This window comes from Chiloscyllium plagiosum, chromosome 20 (genome assembly GCF_004010195.1).
Source record: "Chiloscyllium plagiosum isolate BGI_BamShark_2017 chromosome 20, ASM401019v2, whole genome shotgun sequence".
In the NCBI taxonomy this organism is placed as follows: Eukaryota; Metazoa; Chordata; class Chondrichthyes; order Orectolobiformes; family Hemiscylliidae; genus Chiloscyllium; species Chiloscyllium plagiosum.
In genome coordinates this window covers 32,737,951-32,749,924 of record NC_057729.1, presented here as the reverse complement: position 1 = coordinate 32,749,924, position 11,974 = coordinate 32,737,951, and positions in this window count along the sequence as shown.

Below are 11,974 nucleotides of genomic sequence, written 5' to 3'. Positions count from 1 at the left end.
TCTATTCACCTTATCCAAGCCCCTCATGATTTTATAAACCTCTATATGGTCACCTCTTGATCTCCTACACTCCAATGAAAGAAGTCCCATCTTATCCACCCTCTTCTTATAACTCAAGCCCTCCAGACTCAGGGACATCCTTGTAAGTCTTTTCTGTACCCTCTCCAGTTTAATAATATCCCTCCTATTGCAGCTGCAATTTGGTTCATGAGTCTTTATAAGGAGATTATAAGGAATCTCAAATAAAGAGTTTACCAGAAAAGACAGTCAAGGAGAATGGCAAGTATTTAAGGAAATAGTTTATGATTCACAACAATGGTATATTCCAGTGAAGAAGAAGCCTTTAGGAAGTGGATAAACTGACCACAGTTAACCAAGGAAGTTAAGGAGAATAGTATTAAATTGAAAGAAAAAAAACTGCAAAGAGACTTAGATATGATGCAGAGCTGGGCTGAGGAGTAGCAGATGGAGTTCAACCCTGCCAAGTGTGAGGTTGTCCATTTTGGAAAGACAAATAAGAATGCGGAATACAGGGTTAACGGTAGGGTTCTTAGTGAGGTGGAGGAACAGAGGGATCTTGGGGTAAGACTGTCGACCATTGATCTCAAGCATCTTTCTTTGTACTCTGAAAGACCCCAACGAGTCGGGAGGTTACACCTAATTCCCATTCAGCTCAAATATATAGGTTGTCCCGATGACACCCTCAGTCAAATATTGCCTTTATATCGTGGCCATTCACTCTTCCCTGAGCCCCTATGTTCAACTCTTGTTCATATCAATAGGTGACGGTGCATTTCTTCTCACAGAGGATAATAGCTTTAAATTAAGGTTGTGTAGGTATAGGACAGATGTTAGGGGTAGGTTCTTTACTCAGCGAGTCGTGAGTTCATGGAATGCGCTGCCTGTGGGAGTGGTAGAGTGAGAATCTTTGGTGACCTTTAAGCGGCAATTGGATAGGTACATGGATGGGTGCTTAAGCTAGGACAAATGTTCGGCACAACATCGTGGGCCGAAGGGCCTGTTCTGTGCTGTATTGTTCTATGTTCTATGTTCTAAATGTAATTGACTCTTATTGACTCTCTGGTAATAAATGCTGGCCCAGTAACATCCCATGTACAAATAAAAAAGAACATCAGTTTGTGCCCGCAAATTGGTACTTAATTCTGATTGAAGTCACAATTTTCCCATTCTGTGTGATTCCTGTTGATATTCAATTACATTACTATCACTAAATCCTGACTATCAAAAACCTAGGAAGGGGGTTACCATTGACCAGAAACAAGTCAAAGTGTATAGAATATTCCTCACTTGCTTAGCTGAGTAAAGATCCAACAACACCCAGGAAGCTTGACACCATCCAGGACAAAGCAGCCTGCTTGATTAGCACACCACCCACAACATTCACTCCCTCTACTACTGACAATCAACAGTAACAGTGTGTAATATCTAAGATGCTCTGTGGAAATTCATCACAGGTCCTCCAAAGCATCTTCCAAACCAACAACCACTTCCACCTAGAAGGAGGAAGGCAGCATATGCAAAGGAAAATTCCCATGTGCAAGTTTTTCTCCAAATCATTCATCATTCTGACTTGGAAATAAATGACTGTTCCTTCGGTGTTGCTGCATCAAAATCCTTGAACTCCCATTCTAGTGGAGTTGTGGGTATACATTTAACAACAGGACTGAAGTGGTTCAAAAAAGCAGCTCAACATCAACTTCTTAAGAGGATTTAGGTATTGGGAATAAATGTTATCCCAACCATCAAAGCCCATAACCAGTGAATGAATAAATAAAAAACTTCCGATGCATGTGTTACATATCTATGGTAGGTCCCTTTTAATAAGTGTCAAGTAGAGGCAGTACCAGAAATTCTGGAAATTGTCTTCTGTTAGACTGGCTCCATCCACTCTATGAAATTGCGTGATCCTTTCCTTTTCCTTGAGTTCAGACTCAATCTTTAGCTCCTTTTTTTTAACTTCTTGGTTCATATCCACTTTTATTAATAATTGTGCAACTATAAGCAAAAGTTGTTTTACAAAGTTGAATTTGTCAACTTTGTCAACCTTGTAAAATGTCATTTGGTGCAATGGGAAACACGATATAAATAAACATTTCACCTTTTTAAAATTACTCAGAGTCAGTTAGTGTTTTAGCCTTTGGAATTAGGGTGTATTTCATTACATTTCTTAGTATAGGAAACTAAATAAAATGATTTGCATTTAACTCATTATAGAAAAGTTTCAAAGCACTTCACAAATCAGTCAGTTTTGCAATATTGTGGACATTATGGAATCAAACTTAAATTATAACATGTTTATGTTGAAGAGTGATTAGCAGTGATGAAGACAATCATCAAATTACTTAAAACTGAGCGTCCTCTAATATCCAATTCTATTGACCATCTTTAGAGTTTTGAATGTCTTCATAGGGGAAATGCAGTACGTTTAGTATATAAGTAAGGAATTGTGAACATAATATGGTCGCTTTTATTGCAAGATGTTTGGAATTGAATAGGAAAACAAAGTCTTCATACAATTGGGCAAAAGTGAGTACTGGATTAGTGGTGCTGGAAGAGCACAGCAATTCAGGCAGCATCCGAGGACAGGCAAAATCGACGTTTCGGGCAAAAGCCCTTCATCAGGAATAAAGGCAGAGAGCCTGAAGCATGGAGAGATAAGCTAGAGGAGGGTGGGGGTGGGGAGAGAGTAGCATAGAGTACAATAGGTCAGTGGGGAAGGAGATGAAGGTGATTGGTCAGGGAAGAGAGGGTGGAGTGGATAGGTGGAAAAGGAGCTGGGCAGGTCGGACAAGTCGAGTTGCTGGAGGTTAGAAACTAGGATGAGGTGGGGGAAGGGGAAATGAGGAAACTGTTGAAATCCACATTGATGCCCTGTCCCCACCCCCACCCTCCTCTAGCTTATCTCTCCATGCTTCAGGCTCTCTGCCTTTATTCCTGATGAAGGGCTTTTGCCCGAAACGTCGATTTTGCCTGTCCTCGGATGCTGCCTGAATTGCTGTGCTCTTCCAGCACCACTAATCCAGAATCTGGTTTCCAGCATCTGCAGTCATTGTTTTTACCTCAAAAGTGAGTACTGCAGATGCTGGAGATTAGAGTCAAGTGTGTGCTGCTGGAAATGCACAGCAGGTCAGGCAGCATCTGAGGAGCAGGAGAATCGATGTTTTGGGCAAAAGCCCTTCATCAGGAAAGCACTATTGTAGGAAGTCTTCCTACAATTTGACAGTTTTTGATAAAACCGCAGGTGAACTATTTTACAGAGTTTTAGTACCTTAAAGAAAGATATACTAACATTTAAGCCAGTGTGATGATGTGAGTTCACTAAACTGATTCTTGAGTTGAGATGGTTGTCCTATTATGAGGTGTAAAGTTTCCATATTCATGGGTCCTTAGAAGAGTGATAGGTGATGTCACTGGGACATATATGATTTTGACAGAGTAGATATTGAGAGATTGTTTGCATTTCAATGGCTAAGTGGTTAAAATAGCTGGTCGTAAGAATTCATAGAACCATATAATGCTCCAACAGAGATTGAGGCCATTTGAACCATCCTGCCTGTATTTACTCATTAGTTCCACTTGTCTGGTCTTCCCCATAGGTTTAAACTTCTTGGAAATTGTAGGATTTACATGAAAATAATTTTGGTTTGTTTGCTTTTTACACATCACAAAGATTCTAGATTAGAGTAGTGCTGGAAAAGCACAGCAGTTCAGGCAGCATCCGAGGAGCAGTAAAATCGACATTTCGGGCAAAAGCCCTTCATCAGGAATACAGGCAGCGAGCCTGAAGGGTGGAGAGATAAATAATCTCTCCACCCTTCAGGCTCTCTGCCTGTATTCCTGATGAAGGGCTTTTGCCCGAAACGTCGATTTTACTGTTCCTCGGATGCTGCCTGAACTGCTGTGCTTTTCCAGCACCATTCTAATCTAGAATCTGGTTTCCAGCATCTGCAGTCCTTGTTTTTATCACATCACAAGGAGAAAGGTTATTTCAATTTTATGTTAATGTCTGCATTATAACTTTAAATTGCGTATCATCAAATTAACAATAAGGATTTGTTTTATACTTTTCGCAATTTAAATTGAAATTTCCCGAAAATCAACTGAACAGTTTCCAAACTGAAATTCCACAAATGTGATTTTGGTCTTGAATGCACATTTAAAACCAAATGGATTATCAAAGAATCAGTATAAACCCTCACTCATTTAAACATTGGATAATGACAGGTAATCCTTTAATATCTCCATAATTTTACTGTATGGGAATTCCCCCATAAACTTAGTTTGGCATTCCTTGTAATTATTGTTCTAACATTGTTAAACTTGTCCAACCTTCCAACACAGTTTATATCAGTACCAGTGTCTGTCATTATGCTGCTGATTAAATATCAATTGGCAAACAATGGAGAGTGGATTGTTGCTTTGAGATCTAAGTCAGTTTTTGTTAATGTGTGAAGAAACAAACAGAAAGCCATACTTGAGACTTGCTTATAGCTATTCGCTTTTACATTGATTTGCAGCTGAGATTTTGAATGTGACACTTTATCATATCAAGTTTTGTTTTGGTTTTAAAATATCAAGCAAATTTATTTTATGATAGACAAGCCAGTACAGATGTGATAGTAATATAAATCTTCAAACCTTCTACATAACTCTTACAATAGACAAAATAATAAACAGATAGTAGCTCTCTCAAGTTGCTAATTCTTTATAATTACCTTTTAAGTGCAGGTAGAATTGTTCATTTCTTTCAGGAATATCAAACTGCTGGTCCATTTCTATCTGGCTGGTTGCTTCTCTGAGATTTTAATTTGCTTTCTTCATAGGCTTTTTCCATATCGTTATTTCATCCTGGAAAGCAGTCACTGGAGTTTCTTGGATTTTGAATATTGTTCTAGAAATTCAATGTCAAGTGCAAATGAAGAAGTCGGGTTGCATGGTTTATATTTAAACTACTCAATTTTCCACCCCATCCTTAGTAAAACTATTGTATTGGGATTGTCTTCAAGTAAAACTTGAGCTGAGAAGCACCTTGGCCCAAAAATGTTTGCCTTAATTCATGTGAGAGCATAATAAAAAGGCAGGAAAATAGTTTGGGGGCCCCTGATATCCTTGCCCCCTCAAAAGTACAGTGATGTGAAGAGCATAAAATCAGAAGTGGGACTGGCGACATACTATATCGAGATTCTTTGCAATCATCATCCTGCAGAAAATTGGAACATCTTCAGAAATCTGTATACCTTATTTGGAAAAAGACAAATAGCCTCACAGATGTTTGTGGGGCTCATCTTGCACGGTCAGGCCAATTAGAAGTTACATCCCAAACGATTTAAGGTTTTAAATTTTTTGTTCATTTACAAAACAGAAAACCTATTGACAATATACAGGAGTGGAAAAGTGTGGCACTGGAAATGCACAGCAGGTCAGGCAGCACCCAAGGAGCAGGAGAATCGAAGTTTCGGGCATAAACCTTCCATCAAGAATGTTGGGGCTGGGGGGGAGGGGGGGGTAGGGGGAGTGGCCAGTGAGGGGTGATAGTGATAGTTCAGAGGGGAGGGTGGAGTGATAAATGGGAAGGAAGATGGATAGGTAGGATAGTTGAAGAAGGCAGTGCTGAGTTGGAGGGTTGGATCTGGGATGAGGTAAGGGGAGTGGAGATAAGGAAACTGGTGAAGTCAACGTTGATGCTGCGTGGTTTAAGGGACCCAAGGCGGAAAATGAGGCTTTCTTCCTCCAGTCGTCGGGTGGCTTGGATTTGGTAGTGGAGGCGGCTGAGGACTTGCATGTTCTTGGCGGAGTGGGAGGGGGTGTTGAAGTGGTCGACCACAGGACGGTGGGGTTGTTTGGTGTGTGTGTCCCAAGAAACAGGAGTGGCCCTCAAATCACCCAGATTCACACCTTTCTCCAGCCTGGGAATAATGTTTATATGTTGCAGCCTTGTTTGCAGGATGGCATCTGAGAGGTGCCACCAATATTTCTTAAATATGAATCCCATCAACATTGTATGGAGCAACAGATGTCACCAGTGAGTGCCATCTCAGTTTAATTGCCAGGATCACTATCCTGAAGGATTTCTGGTTCTTAGGTGTATGATTGGACTTAAAGGATGTGCCACCAAACCAAACCTGAACAAAACTACTGAGTTTTTGTCACAAATATAATGGGGTAATTTTGCAAATGCGTTCTTCTGGTGACTGAATCTCCTAATAAATTGCATGAGCTCATAAAAGTAGACCCCAGCTCCTGAATGTAATGGACTAAGTTGGTAAAATATGGTGAGAACAGAAAAGTTAGATTCTCTAATTTTAGTGAAAAAAGTCTGATTTTTCACCCAGGGCTTTAACTGTGAGTCAAAGATCCAGCTAGTAAGTGGCAAGAAGCCTATTTGCATATATTTAAAATAGCATCAGAACAAAGAACTTAGAACAGTAAGGAACAGGGACAAACCCTTTGGCCCATCACATCTGTGCTGACCAAATTCTAAACTAATCCCATCTGCCTGCACATGGTCCATATCCCTCTATTCTCATGTGTCTGTCTAATGCCTTTTAAGCCTGGCTACTGTATCTGCTTCTACAACTTCTTGCTGCACATTCCAGGCACCTACCACCTTCTCTGTAAATAAACTTTCCTCATACATCTCCTTTAAGTTTTCTCCATTTCAACTTAAACCTATGCCATCTTGTATTCGACATTTTCACCTGGGAAAGAAACTCCGACTACCCACCCTATCCATTCCTCTCATAATTTTATATACATCTATAAGGTCATCTCTCAGCCTCCGACACACTAGCAAACACTGTCGACATTTCTTTATAGTCTTCATAGCTAATGCACTCCAATCTAGGTAACATCCTGGTAAACCACTTTTGCACACTCTCCAAAGCCACCACATCATTCCAATTGTGTGACAACCAGAACTGCACACAATACTCCAAATATGATTTGACCAAAGTCTTACACAGCTGCAACATGACTTGCCAACTTTTATACTCAATGCCCGACTGATGAAGGCAAGCAAGCCGTATGCCTTCTTTATTACCTTATCCACTTGCATTGCCTCTCTCAGAGAACTGTAGACCTGTATGCCTAGATCCCTCTGGATATCAATTCTCCTAAGGATCCAGGTATTTCCAGCATACTTTTGTCTTGTATTTGACCTCCCAAAATGCATCACCTCATACTTGTTCGGATTTATCTCATCTGCCATTTCTCCGCCCAGTTTTCCAGTTGATCTATATGCTTCTGCATTCTTTGATATCCTTGCTCACTATTGATGTTCATGTCATCTACAAACTTACAAATCAGTCGACTGACACTTTCATCCAAATCATTTATATACATTACAAATAACAGAGGTGTCAGCACTGATCCTTGTGGAACATCACTGGTCACAGGGCTGCAATCAGAAAAACACACCTCCAAACTACCTTTTGTCTTCTATGAGCCAATTTTGAATCCAAATTACCAACACACCATGGATTTCAAGTGATTTAATCTCCTGGACCAGCCTATCACAAGGGACCTTGTCAAATGCTTTAGTAAAGTCCATGTAGACAACTTTCACTACCTTACCTTCATCAATTATCTTTGTCACTTCCTCAAAAAACTCAATCAAGTCGGTGAGACAACACCTACCCTGCATAAAGCCATGTTGACTATCCCTAGTAAGTCCATTATCCCCCAAATGTAAGTAAACCCTCTCTCTAAGAGCCTTTTCCAATAATTTCCTCCCATTGATGTAAGCCTCACCGACCTATGGTTTCCTGGTTTATCCTTGTTGCCCTTCTTAAACAAAGGAACAACTTTTGCTATTCTCCAGTCTTCTGGGACCTCATCTATAGCTAAAGAGGATAGCTAAAGAGGATAGACCTCTGTCAATGCCTCAGCAATCCCCTCCCTTGCCTCCTTCAGTAAGTTGGTATAGATCCCATATGGCCTGGGGACTTACCTACCTTAATGCTTTTCACAACATCCTTCTTAACATCGACATGCATTAGAATATCAACAAACCCCTCTCTAATTCACCAACATCCATGCCTTTCTCTTTGGTGAATACCAATGTGTAATACTCAATAATGGCTTGACCCATTTCCTCTGGCTCCACCATAAATTCCCTCCTTTGTCCTAGAGTGGACCCACTCTTTCCCCAATAACCTATCATGCATATAAAATGCCTTGGGATTCTCCTTAATCCTACTTCCCAAGGACATTTCATGGCCTCTTCTAGCCCTCCTAATTTTTTAAGTACTTTCTGCTTCCTTTACACACCTTTTTGGTTTATGTTTCCTAAATCTTACACATGCTTCCTTTTTACTTTTATCGAACCTTATAACATCTTTGATCATCCAAGGTTTTTCAAATCTTGCCATCCTTAATTTTCATCCTCACAGGAACATGCTGGACTTGATAATGGTCAACCAGCTTCTAAAACATTCCCTTCAAACAGTTGTTTCCTGCCCATTGTTTCCAGTTTCTGCCTAACACTGTTGTAATGAGTCTTCACTCAGTTCAGCACCAAGGACCAGTTTTATACTTCTCCATAACGATCTGAAAAATTATGGAACTATGGATGGCTAGGCTGTGTAGCTTCATTCTTGTGGCTGCAGCTACAATTACAGTCATTCACAGCACTGATGGTGAAAACTGAACATATATTTAAAAGTGTGATTATATCTTCACAAATGCTGAGTGTGCCTTGGCCAGATGCCGGTTCACTCTCATGTCTTAAACTCCTGCAGGGTTGTGAATTGCAGGCATAGTGCAGGTGGAGGATTCAGGTACTTCTGGAGAGTCCGGAGTGGAAATATCGGTGGTTCCTCCTCTGGCTACTTGCAGTATCCTGGGAGAATACAGCAAGCCAGGCAGCATCAGGAGGTGGAGAATTCAATGTTTTCGGTGTAAACCTTCTTCAAGAACTGGGAGTGGGTGTAGAGGGAGCTGAAGATAAAGGGGTTGGGGCAGCAGAGTGGTGAGGTGGAGACAGGTAGAGAGTATGACGTGGTTGGTCCATGGGAGGGATGAATCCGGTGGGTGACTGAGAGGAATGAGAGTGGAGCAGTTGACCTTTTGTGTAACCCTTCTTCACTTGACTTGCTGTGTTCTCCCAGCTTCCTGTTTGTCTACCTTGGATTCCAGCATCTGTAACTGTTTAGTCTCTACTCGCAGTACCCTGTCTCTTTGGGAGGAAAGGAAAGCTGGGGTGATATCAGAGACCCTTGCCACCCCCTTTCTACAACCTCCACCTCCATCACCTTGTTGTTAGTGCTGAGAATTAATGTTTACAACAATAGAGTGCAGGCCTGTATATATTCAGCAGACACTGAGTGGACCTAGCTCTCCATGGCAGCCACTATTCTGTCCATGGAGACAGCATACAAGCTGGAGCCAGTATGGTACAGACAACAGTAGTGGATTCCACCATCTTTGATCTATTTTCCTAAGTGTCTCTGATAAACCTACCTACTGTCCCTATGTCTATGCCTTTGAATCAAGTTATTAATAACTGAACAGAAAGAGTCCTTTTTCACCTGGGGCTTAATAGACAAATTGTCACTGGCAGTCCTTAGAGTGCTATCAATAAAAGGCAAATTTCCCTCCACCCAGCTGTGGAGATGTCCCATTGATGTGCTCAGCAGAAAGTTGTCCTGACTCTAATCTAGGAGAAAGTGAGGACTGCAGATGCTGGAGTTCAGAGCTGGAAATGTGTTGCTGGAAAAGCGCAGCAGGTCAGGCAGCATCCAGGGAACAGGAGAATCGACGTTTCGGGCATAAGCCCTTCTTCAGGAATGAGGAAAGTTTGTCCAGCGGGCTAAGATAAAAGGTAAGGAGGAGGGACTTGGGGGAGGGGCGTCGGAAATGTGATAGGTGGAAAGAGGTCAAGGTGAGGGTGATAGGTCAGACTGGGGTGGGGGCGGAGAGGTCAGGAAGAAGATTGCAGGTTAGGAAGGCGGTGCTGAATTCGATGGATTTGACTGAGACGGTCCGGGTGTCCCATAGGTGTTCTCTGAAACGCTCCGCAAGTAGCTGGCCTGTCTCCCCAATATAGAGGAGGCCATATCGGGTGCAGAGGATGCAATAGATGATTGTGTGGAGGTGCAGGTGAATCTGTGGCGGGTATGGAAGTTTCCTTTGGGGCCTTGGAGGGAGGTGAGGGGGGAGGTGTGGGCGCAAGTCTTGCACCTCCTGCGGTTGCAGGGGAAGGTGCCGGGAGTGGAGGTTAGGTTGGTGGGGGGTGTGGATCTGACGAGGGAATCACGGAGGGTGTGGTCTTTACGGAATGCTGGAGATCAGGTCAGGCAGCATCCAAGGAGCAGGAGAATCAACGTTTCGGGCATGAGCCCTTCTTCAGGAATCTGTCAGGCAGCATCCAAGCAGCAGGAGAATCGACCCTTCTTCAGGCTTTTCCAGCAACACATTTTCAGCGCTTTTCCAGCAACACATTTTCAGCACTTTTCCAGCAACACATTTTCAGCTCTGACTCTAATCTAGGTAAAATACCCACAAGGTGTAAGTATCTGTGCTGCTGAAGGGTGCCACAGACAATATTGCCGGTGCATCCTTCAAGGTGTCTTAGTCCTTAGAGGGAAAATGGGAAGTGACATTCAGAAGAACTAGTCTCTTCAAGGTGCAAACCTGTGCCTGCAGGAAATGCCAGAGAATGAGCTGCAGAATAGGGGTAAAGGTTAGGGCAGGCTACAAACACATTCAGTGTTGGTGATGGGAAAGCTGCTCAGCACTTGACAATAATTCCTTACTCAGTCGCTGGGATACTGAGGTCTCAACATCAGCACCTGAGTAGTCACAGATCCCTTCTGCTAAGGTGATGATTCTTTCCTCATAGGAAGTAATGTATTACTCTTGGGCACCCCACCCAACATCACTCTCTGCCCGATTGTGAGCTGTTTTCTAAAGAAGTAAGACAAAGAGAAGGATTGAGTGAGATAGAAGTGGCTGGCACAGTTGTTTGTGCTGGTGCAACTGGAGGAATGGCTGTGAAATATCCTGGGTGATTCAGTAAGACTGCAGAGCGTATGTAGAATTAGTAGTAGGCATTCAAAAGAAGAGTTATATTGGATTCAAGACATTAACTCAGTTTCTGTCGCCACAGGTACTGACAGACCTACTGAATTTCTCCAGCGTTTTCTGCAGTTGGTGTACTAATTCAGGGGTTGATGTGGCTGATAGAAACTGAGGGAAGATACTGCATGCAATTGACCATGCACTTTAATGGGTTGTGGCTGCAAAGGCAGAGATAGAGTGAGTGTGAGGTAGCAGGGAGAAAATTATGGCAATTATTCTTGCAGAGTGCCATCAGCCATTAAACTTCATCCTGCATTACTGGGTGTTCCTTTGTAAGTTGACTGCAATGAGCTGGGTGGCAACTTCTGACAGGTGCTATGGTCTTCTCTGAGCATCCTGAGGAGAGAGGATGGCTTTCCTCTGCACCATTACATCCAGTAGCACTCCTGGGTCAGTGTTGGTTCAGGATCAGTTCCTGCGGATTGGAGGGTGGCTAATGTTGTACCACTTTTTAAGAAAGGAGCGAGAGAGAAAGCAGGAAATTATAGACCAATTAGTCTGACCTCAATGGTGGGAAAGATGCTGGAGTCAATTATAAAGGATGAAATTACGACACATCTGGATAGCAGTAACAGGATAGATCAGAGTCAGCATTGATTTATGAAGGGGAAATCATGCTTAACTAATCTTCTGGAATTTTTTGAAGATGTAACTCTGAAGATGGACAAGGGAGATCCAGTGGATGTAGTGTACCTGGACTTTCAGAAAGCCTTTGATAAAGTCCCACTTAGGAGGTTAGTGAGCAAACTAAGGGCGCATGGTATTGGGGGCAAAGTACTAACTTGGATTGAAAATTGGTTGGCTGATAGGAAACAAAGAGTAGTGATAAAGGCTCCATTTTCGGAATGGCAGGCAGTGACCAGTGGGGTACCGC